Genomic DNA, 12,737 nt, shown 5'->3' with positions numbered 1-12,737 from the left:
AAGCCAAGAGAATGAGTTTCCTATTTTTAAATGTTAGTTCAAGAGATTAATCAGTCTTGAATAGGATAATAATATTTGCAATAATTAACCTGACAGAATTTGAAAAGGGTATAGAAACTCATAAAAATGGCTTGGAATATCTAGGGAGAAAAAGAACAGTGGATAATCACACAAATTTGTATACACACATATTTACATGACTTAAAAGTGATTATTTCGCCCATCAGATTCTTACATATCCACACCTAGTTTAGGTTGAAAACAATTCAACTTAAATCCTTTTCTAATTAATATAAAGCAATCTAAAATAAAGTGGAATCATCTCCAAATGATATATGGACAATAATAAAAATTACACACAGATTTTATGAGGTTTGTTTTGGTATCTTTTTTTTTCCTTATGAGCCATCTCTGAAGAAGGTTGAAATCCCCACACACCTAGCAAAATGATCCAGCAGGTCAGTAGAATAAAATTTGAGCATCCAGGTGTTCTAACCCAAGCCATCAGTCACCTGTCAGCCTAACTGCTTTCACAATAATGTTCACACAGAATTTAGCACAAACAACCTGCATAATTATAAAAAATTATGCTTTCATTTACATCTGTTCTATTCCACATGATCAAAACCATCTAGATTTGTTTTCCAGTTTTTACACTTCCAATGTTTTTGGTGCTTGGGAATTTTAGTATTTACAGTGGTTTTCATGGGTGATGGTACTAAACTGAACAAATGTTATCTCAAGCCTTGAGATACAAAAGACTAAAGCAGTAAAATTTCAGCAACAGCTGGAAGCCCAAGGCCCCAAGGGGCTAAGATGTTCCCCTTACTGAAGTTTCTACTTTTTTTTTTTTAAGGACAATTAAAAATACCACGTTAAGAGCTGACTTGGCTTTCCAAAGGTCAGCCCTCAAATGGCAGTTCTTTTGTTCAAAACTCTTATCACATAGCACACGCTGGGATACCAAAGGGACCAACAGCAGGTCCCATCTTGTTTCATTAATGATCATGGGGAAGGAGGTAGGTAGCATGATAATGAAATTTGTGGATTATAAGAAACCAAGATGAGCTTCAAAAGCTGAGAAGAAAGAAATAGTGCTCTAGGACTAAGAAATTAACAGATCTGAAAGAAGATAAAAGGAGATGCCACTTGAAATACATTGTGGAAATAACAAAATTAAACACAGATAGTTCATGAGAAAAGCCCTCCAGAAGTAGCACAGTGGAAAAAGTTGTTTAAGACATGTATTTGCAGTAAAATACCCCATGTAGCTCAATGCAGTGTAGAAAGCACTGCTAAACTCACAGTTAATACTGTTCCTGATTACATAGCTTTGTTGAGATCACATCTGCAGCTGTTTACAGCTCTGCATTAAAAAACTACCAGAGAATATCTTACTTTCCCACCCTAATCAAGGAAAAGAGTAAAAGAATTATGAAACTGGCTGCTGCACACTCTTGTAAAAGCTCGACTCGCACATAGTCCAGATGAGAAACAGAAAAAAGAAGTTATGATTATGGTCAGCTCTTTGTACCTGAAGAGAATGACTGCCGATTTACCAGAGATCAAGAGTCTACTAATCTGTGCATTAGCATTGCAGACTTAAGACATGATACTGCCACTGCACAGTGCTCTCAGCCTCCCTGCCTTTGAGAACTGGCTGGCTAGAAGACCTCTAAGAAGCATAACAGAACAGAAAATAAGAAAGGGAGGTTTAAAAAAATATCACGGGGAAAAAAGCTTCATGAAAAGCTTTTAATATCCTAATGCATTTTTTTCCTTTAATGGGCTGAAAACATGGCATATTAAAAATTAAAATGTAATTATAAATTTATAATGTAAAAAAAAAATTTATTTGAGCCAAAAAATTAGTGCCCAAGATCCTGCTTTCAAAATCAGATACTTCCCTGACATCAATTTCTTACAAATGACCCTTGTGTCTATTTCTACAAACTGCCATATCAAAATGAACCATGTGAATGGTTACTTTCAAGCTCATGAAACACGGTGGATCCACTAAACTTAATGCATTAACTGTAATTATGGACTGGTAGAAGTGAAGTTATATAGTGGGATTTACCTCAGGTTTACAAAAGTTTGCCCAACAGCATTATATATGGCTACAGGGAACCTGGAATACTTCGGCATGGATCAAAGAACTACATGTGTAAACTGTGGGAGAGGTGAGCTGACAGGTGAGGCACAGAATGCAGCTATTTTTATTGTGCAACTCCAAAATGGGAGGCAGCACAGAATCATAAAAACATGGCTTGCAATAACCAGCCTTCCCACCTCTACCCTGTGTTTTTTCAACATGAAATATTTATTAGTCATCTAGGAGAAAAACATAAATGTCACATTGATCAAACTGGCACATGCTACATTATAGCAGATGAGATAATTAACATCAGAGAGGTTTCTCATCAGCATACTCTGACAAGCTTAGGCAGATCCTAAAAAATACAGGGTATAAATAACAAATTCTGCAGATTAAGTCTCCTTTACATCATTTCATCAGGGAAAAAAAGAGTTTCCTTTCATCTTCATATTCCCCGTTATAAAGTTCTCAATGTTTCATTTTATAGTTCATCCAAAAATACTATCAGAATAACACTGGTCTGAGCACACACACTTAAAAAAATATATATTAAAAGGTTTATATCTCTATTTATCAGCACAGCTACAAACTGGGAAGCTGCTTTTGGAAATAATCATGATAAATTTTAACTTTGCAGTAGGCAACTCCATGCAACTCCAAGAAAGTTTGGAGGTCATTTTTCAAAACAGAGTCCAAATACATGCTTAAATTAATAACCTGATTAGTAGCATGGTATTAAGTATATCTGACATCAAAACGGTCACTTAAATCCCTCAAATTTTGTGTATTTGTTAATCAGAGGACATCAGCACCCTCGGAAATCAGATCCTATAAACAAAGACACAGAATACCTCAGTCATGTTAATTTGCCTCTTGAAAAGCATGATTAATACACACATATCATTGAGTCACAGAAAGTTCATTTGTAGATCAGAATGTACTTTTGAGCCTTGAAAACCAAAAGTTCAAAGAAAATCAGTTACCATGACAGAAGCACCAAAGACAGCTGAAAAACCCCAACTTTCCTGGAATTATTATTCATGTAGTTAGAGGGGGAAAAAAAAACACAAACAATGACACATTTAAAGGGAGAGATGGTATTTGATCACGGTGGCAGAAGGGAGGAGAAAGGATCATTTTCTGTAGTCATAAATTGTTCACACTAAGCATGATGGTGTAAGGTTTAAAAATGCTCAGGTTAAACAATTAGGCAATGGAAGAAACTACCCAGGGAAGTGGCTGAGTCAAGGATATGAGAAGATTGCAGAAATAGGGTAGACGAAATCTAGTGGGGATTAGTGAAAAGGAAGATACACAGGTTTTGAATTGGATGACCTAAAGGATCTTCTCCAATCCTATCATTTATGCTGCTATGATTCATCCTAAGGAGAACATTTTGGACTCATATGAATTACTGGCTGAGTTTCCTGGATACTATTGTACATTAGTCTACTCTAAAGCATGCATAAAACTAAGTCAAAGTTGGCTTTGAAGTGTTTGATCTGCAATATCCAATACTTCCAGTCTCTTTTTCATACAGTGACTCAGAAAAAGGGTTGTTATAACAAGACAAAAGTTATTTTGAGTTCAGATTAAGTTAGAGAAGGGAGGCACCCTGTTTTTCAGCTATTCCCACCTAAAAGAGGAAAAAAACCCACCCCATCTCATGGCCTAATGGTTAGTATTGCTATGTCTAGGCCTGCCATAAAACAGCTTTAGAACAAACTACTGCTTAATAGTAACTGTTTTTCATAGAATTTTGGATCCAGAACTAAATGTTCCAAATGACCAAAGTTAACAGCTTTTTGATTTTTTGTTAACAAAAGATGACAGATCTTTCCCAGCACCTTCAAGACATATTTCTGAAAATCATAATTCTCTTTTTAAGAATGCCCATTTACTCACTGCTAATAATTTTCTTTATCATTATAAATTGCTTGAGGAAATGTATACAGTTTCCTTTTTCTTAGTATTTAATCTTCATTCCATGAACACAATCCAAAGGGGTTTTCAGAAGTCTAAGAAAGTAACAGTGTATTGCTTATTCCAAACAAACTAACCCAGTTTAGTTGGAGTGCAGAATGGATTAGTGTAAAATCATTAACTTCAGTGCAGTGCAGAAGATTGATCACCACAATGGACAAGCTACAAACTTTCCTACACTGCCTAAAAGAGAGAAACAGGACTTGACTGGTATTCTGTATCACTTTTTATAGGCTAATAAACTGAGAGTGAGCCTCTCCATTGCCTCCCCAAGTCACCAATGAGTCACTGATCCCTGCAAACATAATTTTAAAATGCTCAGATTTTTGTATCTGAAAGTGGAGTGATGGTAGCTGAATGAGCAGGAAGCATGGACTGACTCATTCACTAAAGAATTGTGTAAAACAAATAAATTTGTTTTTCATTTAGGAAGTAATGTGACTGAGAGAAAGGACTTCATTCAGTAAACTTTGCTTTGTCCTAAGGGACCATATACATCACAGGATGGATAATGTGAAACAACCATTTCCATCACTCTAAACATGCCCCCTGCTAACTGCGACTAACATGACAAACCCAACCTATATGAAGCTATCAACTGCTAAATTTCTAACTGCCACAAAATAACAGGGTAGAAGGGGCAGCTCTAACCTTGGGGAAAGAGGAGGGTCTATTCCCACAAAACTTACAAAAACCTCGCTAAAATCTTCCTTTTGTCATTCTGACTTACTAGTGAGTGTAGAAGCCTTGTAACACAATGGAGTTAATAAGGAGATAACAATGACAAAGGCAACATTTACCAAGTGTCTACACAGAGGTTTTTTAATTACCTTTTAAACAACTTTTTAAACAAGTTCTTGTGCATTCATGCCTCTAGGCATTAGCCCTCAATAGCAATCTATACTTTCTTTAGGTCTTTCTCCTGATTCCTATTTGGAAAACGCACAAGACATATGAAATGTTTCTATCAAATTTGAACATCAGGAAAAATGTCCAGTGAGATGACCAAAATTTCCCAAAGCACACAGCTGCTTCTTCTACTGACCCCAGTCACACACACACATACTATAAATACAATTTGCACACGCACACATACTCCCTGTACACAAACAGCTGGAATAAACACATTGCCTAAGAAACAAGGAGCTGCCGAGATATCAAATCTAGCTTACATATAGAGATATTAAGGAGAAAAAGAAGAATGGGATGCTAGTTAGTTTGAAGCAATGTAGAGCTCTGTAAGCAGCACTCTAATAACAGTGATTTAAGTTCCGTTTAGGAACCAAAAAAAAGAAATCAAAAAATTATTACAGAGAAAATGGAATATGGTTGGAGGATGACTGGCTGTTTAAAAAGCAGTTACCTACCTAAAATGATGTCATTGATCATTACTGTAGGAAGTGTAATTTCAATGAAGCCAAAATTTTGGAGGAAAAAATGCTTATTTTCTCCAAATATCTGGCTTATCACAATCACCTATCAAATCCTAGACATTTTTCTAGGAAAGCTTGCAAAGTTTTTGAGAAATGGTTGTTTTCATTTAGAGATGACAACAAGAAGTCACAAATTACACATTTGAGCTGGAACAAATATTTCTTTCCAGGAAGTAAATCCCTAAAAATTAGTTTGCTTTTCAGTGACCAAACCTCCCTTCTTTCTAATTAGCTATCAGCCTTTGTTAGGGTGGTAAATTAATTCAGTGGCTTCTAAGGCAAATATGCACAATACAAATCTAAAGCTTAATTAATTATGGCCACACAAATGCCAGTGCTTCAATTTATTCTTCGTCATGCCTATATCATCCCATTCACTGCAACCCATAATCCTATTAAGCCTTTCAGAAATGTTGGGTCTTTAATAATTTGCTGTCAGAAAAAAAAATATTGGACCATGCATATTGAGATTAGACAGATTATAATGTATTAAAGACAGGGTCTTTTTTTGTGTGGAGGTAACTCTTCTCTTTTTCCTGGGGAGAAGTAATGCCATAGTAGTCAGTCTTTTGCCTGCTTGATTCGTTGTGCTGTTTTGTTGACATCCCAGACAGATGACCAGCCAGCTGACTATTAACAAATCCTTTATCTTCAATCACCATGCCAGATAGGCAAAACTCCAGGGGTAGGTTAGCTTTAGGGCAAGATTTTCCACCATTTTCATATGAATGGCAGTGAATCCCACTCTGGGGAAACAACCACCCACTGTTTGCCTGCAGGAAGATCTAAGATCCTTCTCGGATACAATATATATATTACAGTCAACTTTTACTCCTAGAGGTTGGCTGTGGCTCATAATTGACATCTGAAGACCTACAACCTCCCTGTTAGTATAAGTTCAAGCATTCCTCATCTACGTAACATAATTTTAGCTAATACCAAGCAAACTTTTCAGATGAGATTATTTTCATTAGAAATATGTAAATAAAGGTCAAATAAAGCAGTCAAATTCAGAGGTCAAATTTCTTCCCAATGTGGTAGATCAATTTGACTAAAAAAAAAAAAAGTAAATAATTACAGCATTTTTGATATTCTCTAAATCCTTTGAATTTTCATTTCCCACTGAAGTATTGCAAATAAACTTCCTTGAATATAATGTTGGGGTTTTTTTAAAAAAATAAGATAGCAGATATGAAGTCTAAGTGAAATACTTCATTTGAGGAGAAAAATAAAAAAAACTGAAGAAATCATTGAAGATTGTCCCAAAATAACAAATTTTCCAACTTTTTTGCTTCAACTCAGAACCTAAAAAAAAAACCCCAAACAACTAGTTATTCACACACCTCTACTCTTGATACTGTGTACCTGTAACTTAAGTCAAAATAATGCAGTTATTCCTTTAATATGCATGATATAATTGTTAGAATGAAGCTTTCAACAAATTTATCTACAATACATCCATGCAAAATATAGGCAGCTTTATCCAACACCATCTTCAGTAAAACATAGAATAAAAAGCATAATAAGTTTATAGGGGGAAAAAAACCCAGCTTTTTATGGATAAAGAATCTGATATAGACTTGTATTTAGGGCCTGTGCTGTGCTTCTTGTGCGAGTTTATCTCGTACGGCCACATAACAATTCAGTACCTTCATACACAAACATCAGCTTCTCCAGTAGAGATTTCCAAAGTGTTCATTATAGCCTACAGTACAGATAAGCCCATGGCTCCTCGCTACCAGAAAGATGTAATAAAATAGAAGAAATTCCAAAAAGAACAGCATAAATAATTGTGTGACTTTGTGGAAAACAGAAAAGAGGAGAGGGAGAGAAACAAAATAGCTAAAGGCAAGCAACATCAGGAATTTTTCAGTACAATGAAGAGATATGAAAGAGGATCAAGAAGATGAAGTCAAGGAAAGGAATATTCAAGGCTGCTTTAATGCCATGTATTCTCCCAAGGGGAGTGGTGGAAGCCACATGGCTTATGACATTTGCAAATTAGTACCACAGTGAAGACAACAATCTGGTGGTGTCAGGGAGATGTCAAGCTGATATAATAAGAGTTTTCCATTTCTAACTTCTATTATCGTACAACAAATCTGAGGTGTTACAAATTCCTAAGCGTTTTGTAATATTCACAGAAACATCAGCTTTTGCTTACTGTCAAGTATTCAGCAACTGAATACTCTTCAGTATGTTGTTCCTAGTTAAAATGGAACATTACAGTGCAAATGATAAAATCATATTCAAGATTTCCATGGATCTTCTGGAAATAACATACAACAGGATTTTACCATTTGATGTCATTTTTCCTTTAGAGTCTTGTGGGAAAAAAGACTTTGGTAGAGAAGCAAGTTTTGGGGGAAAATGTATTTAAAAAAAAACAAAGGAAAAAAATACTTTTGTATAATACTTTCCAATCTTGAATTTCACACATTCTTTTTAAGCTACAGTATATGAGGAAAATGCTTTAAGAAGTTTCTCCCTAGTGCAATCTTTTGATAAGTCTCAACATTGGCTTAAAAGCAAAAGAACAATATAAAAAGAGTCTGTACTAAAGTAGCAGATGAAGTGTTTTCTAAATGGTCACTTAACTCCTTTCTATTGCTCACAAAAATCTGTATCTGGTTTTTCTTGTTGTTGTCTTGAGGTTTTTTGGTCCCATTTCCTGCTTTCCCCGAAATTTTGTCTTTGGAAATGCAAAGGTTGACTTTTCAGGGGGGTAGTGTATCATATAATCATAGAATAACCTGAGTTGGAAGGGATCCACAAGGATCATGGTCCAACTACTGTGTAAAAGCAGTTTGTATTTTTTATCTGATATGTATTCTAAACTGTCTTAATACCTTAACATACTAAGGACCTGTAATGTAATTTTCCTTATTTCCACTACTTTTCCACTGCTAACAGTCTTGTCCCGTACAGATGCTTGTCCCCTGCTACACCCCTGAATATTTCCAGGCATATCTTGGCCATAGGAAGTATAATGGCAATTTCAGTACTAACAACAAAAATTGTAAAGCTACTGAGATTCGATGATCCAATTAAGGATCCTTATGGTCCAAAGGTGAACAACAACTAGAAATCTCTAGGCCCTCCAAGCTCACACCAAGATCAGCAGAACCAGAAGAAGGGCAGCACTTTGTGGGACTGAGCCTTTTAGCACCTCCAGAAAGAGAGTAAAAGCCAACACATCTGCATCTAAGGCTGGAATGATGAAAGTAACAGTTTTAAATGTCTTATGGATTTTCTCATAGGCTCAGGAAGCAATAAAAACTAAGTACAGTCAGACTGCAGGAAACCAATATAGCTTTCATAATTTTTTTGTTACTTTAGGGAAAACATGCTCAACTTTTATAGACAGCCTATTCAGTATTACAAATTTTCAGGAAATGTCACTGCTAAGGGATTCCCACAACAAACACAGGTTACTGTTGAAATTACTGTTTTCTTCAAGGACACTGCTCAAAATAAATTCATGTCAGCTAAACAACATGAATTTACAGTGCCACACGACAAACTCCTTGATCACAGGCTTCTCACAGAATTTGACACTAACAATATTAGGAAGAGCAAATGATTTCATTCTGGTAGTTATTTAATTTTGACTATTTCCTCATTTACTAATAAGGTAAGTGCCTGCACAAAGCTAAGAAAGCAAAGACAAACATGTTAAATCAGAAAACAATCTCCAAAAGACCCAATACGGCAAATGATTTCCAGAAAATACACTGAAATATAGGGAGAAGGAGGTCTTTTGTTGTGCAATGTTTCAATTTATCAATCACTGCAGCTCTCTCCAGCTTTGGAGGAAGTTTAAACAACATCAGTGGCTTGGAACATTTTAAAACAACATGCCAAATCCCAGCATATTTAAAGAGTATACCACAGATAGTTAAAAAAAAATAAAATCCTTGATTTAAGGTCAGGTACTGTAAACACTTACTGTGGTTTATGGATAAGTAATTCAGTGGAACTTAAGGAGTCCTATAGGAATTCTCAAACATGTAAATGCTTGCAGTAGAGCCTAATTTTCATACTATATGGTTTTTTAGGTTGCCAATAAATTTTCTCTTTTTATTCTGATGAGTAATATAATATTATCAATTAAATATTATGAGTTAATACAAATAAATGATCTTTCTTGAAGTATGAAATTCAGATTTCCTTGATAACAATGTTCATTTAGAAGCAAATTTATTTTTTTATATATATATTTTACATTTTACTGTGCATGTAACTTGCAAGTAGTGTTGATATGGTTTTTTTGTAGAAGGTTATAAGTCTAAAAAGAATCTGGTGACATCACTCAAGGAAATACCTAAATCCTATATTACATTTAACTTAATACAATTTTGTTTAAAACTTTGAAGACAGAAAAGCATCTGTTTCCTAAGAAAGTGTTCTCAGAGGAGTCTCTGCTTATACACATGGCATTTCTGATCTCTCACTGCAGGAGAGCTTTACATCAAAGTTCACATAGAGCTCCAAAAGCCCCATTGGAACGTCTCAAGGTGATAGTTTCGGCAAAATTATAGCGAGAGAAATGTTACTGAGAGACATTCTGTTACAGCAAAAGTGAAATATAAATACAGCAGATGAAGATTTATCAAAATGTAGGCATGGTCCCACTGTGCCTGCCCATTATCTGCTTCTGCTAGGATCTTGCAACAAGCTGGATGGTATCGCTTTTCTCCCAATGCATTTGCAGTTTATACATCTTGTTGCTGTAATCAGGTATTGTTTTGGAAGAAAGCCAATATACTTAACATGTAAGATGTTTTGAAAGGAGGTGCGAGATAAGGTATAGATGAGTTTTGTTTTAACCCTTACTTGGAAGGGAAGAGTGTTTTCCAATGTCTCATCCATGAAGTCATGGTTTGCAGCCCATGAAATCACACTAAACATGAAAATAAACACAACTCTTACAGTATTTTCAGTTAAAGGTGCAAAGATATGATCACCTGAAGGAAATGGGCCAGCAGAAATGCATGATTCTGAAAGTGTGAAAGTCATTCCTTCAATGGTACATGAAGATGAGAAGTTTAATTTAGAGATGATGAACAAGAAAGCAGTAAAACATATAAATGACATGTAACAAAGTTTCAAATACACTGTTTAAAGTAGCACCTACCCTTCTCTCATGCCTTTCATAAGGCAATAAAACTGAAGCACTGTTGAAATAGGTCCATGTATTAGCATCTCAATTTAATGGGTTGCTGTAAGGATTACCAAGCAGCTCAAGACAGACAGTTCCATGGGGTATGGTGGAATAGCTTACATTTGACACAGCCAGACCTTTTGCACCCACACGGGAGGATTCAAATTGTGCCATCAGAAATAGTATTTGCCCAAAGTATTCTGTACCTTTTGCCAGTCTGAATTCCTGTGCAGTAGCTTGGAAAAGGATGGCTAGTCATTTTAACAAGTTACAGATTTAAAGAAGAAAGAGCTATTCTCCTATCGCTATCATGCATGGGATGACAAGTTAAATGACTTCACATTTGTAAAACTAAACTGGATCATACTGAGATACTTATCTGCAGAGATGCTGCAACACTGCTTCCCTTTCAAGCCAAGACTGTTTTGAATGACACCAGAGAAATGCTTCTAATACTTCTTTACCTTCCAAATTCCAGGATCAAAATGCTCTCTTCCTTTATTCTTTCTCTTAAATATGATTTAAAAATCCCTTTATATGGCATATGATGCCACCTTCATATGACAATGCCTAGATCTGGCATTGCCACATTTCAAGCTTCATCTGTTTTTCCAGGTTCTTCCGGGAAAGACAGAAATATATGAGGAATATGATAAAGTATGAATACAGTTCGAAATAAATCACTTTCTTTGTGATATCTTTCTGTGCCATTTTGACACACTGAGCTCTGTACTGGACTCAATGACACACTGAACTCTATGGTTGGACTTGAGGATCTTAAAAGTCTTTTCCAACTTCTACAGTTCTACAATTAGTGCAATCTATCTAAAACCTTGGATGTATACTACCAAAAACATGAATAAATAATTTTAATTAACTTACTTAACTGATGGAAATAATACAAGGCTCTACCAGATCTTCCTTAAAGGCCCTTGCTCATTTGTCCACAAAGCACATCATCTAGTTTCTTAATCAAATCATGACAGGAACTGGCATTGGGCTTCAGGGTGGGAACAAAAGTGACCCTTAAAGCTCAATGGGATCATGAGTCAACAGCAGCCTGTTGCTGATTGACTTTGCCTCACCAGTAGGTGTTACTTCAGCCATTAATGCAGATTGCTGTATGGCTGCAGGGACGTGCATGCCTGCCAAGATACATAAAAAATATCCAAACCAAACTAAAATCTGCCAGATCCTGAAAATATCATGTAACACCCTGCTCTGTATCTGCAACAGCATCCAAAGTAATGTTTGGGAGAACTGACCATGACCACACCCATCCCCGTGTCTGCAATACAGCCTGAAGGGTTTTCATTGACAGTCATTCCACTTAATCATTCAAAGCGATGCTTGGCTATTTGATTGCTGTGATTTAACACAGTAATAACAATAATCCAGACTATGCTTAAACCACTCATAGTACTTTCAAAACTGTTTATTAGCATTGGCTTCTGCTTTACTAGCTATTTTCAACACCCTTAATACTGAAGTTCCTCCTCTGGCACCTCCAAGAAGGCCAAGACTATATGAAAAAGGCTGCCTTATTTTTTGTTGGATTGAGCAGTTGATAACTGCACTTAACTTCACAGTTTATTTATTTAACCTCAGCTTAGGCTCAAGCCATCTAAAATGCCCTGTGCATTGTAACTTTAGGTCCAAGACAGAACTGCATACAGAACAAAGTCTCTTTCATTTTTCTCTTGAAATGAAATCCAATAGCTCCTCTTCAACCCATGAGTCAACTGCAAGGCCATCCTTTTCTTGCAATCATAGTCTGAAAATTCAGCTCAGTATGCTCACCACCTCTGAGCAAAGCATCAGACACACCAGACTGAGGACTTCTGTCAGGCTTTGACTAAATCCTATCTTTGAGCCAATACTTTCCAACTGGCAACCGAGACTCTTTCTGATGACCTCCAGAAAGGGAAGCTCACTACTGGCAGTCTATTCTGTCATATTCTCTCAACGCAAGTAACAATTTTCATGGACTGGAATGAATTCTTCCTTAATGCTTGAATTTCACCCCTCTTAACATTAGAATTCAGAGGAACTGAATGTA

General features: G+C 36.0%; 1 protein-coding gene across 6 annotated transcripts in view; it reads right to left on the bottom strand.

The window, feature by feature from the left end:
* BBS9 (Bardet-Biedl syndrome 9) overlaps positions 1-12,737 on the bottom strand; it is a 299,630-nt gene that overhangs the window by 17,609 nt on the left and 269,284 nt on the right. The window lies entirely within an intron of this gene.

Source organism: Pipra filicauda, unplaced genomic scaffold (genome assembly GCF_003945595.2).
Source record: "Pipra filicauda isolate LSUMZ 115617 unplaced genomic scaffold, ASM394559v2 scaffold62_size3274119_pilon, whole genome shotgun sequence".
NCBI classification, from domain to species: domain Eukaryota; kingdom Metazoa; phylum Chordata; class Aves; order Passeriformes; family Pipridae; genus Pipra; species Pipra filicauda.
The sequence above is the reverse complement of the archived record's forward strand: the minus strand, read 5'-3'. Positions and strand labels throughout refer to the sequence as shown.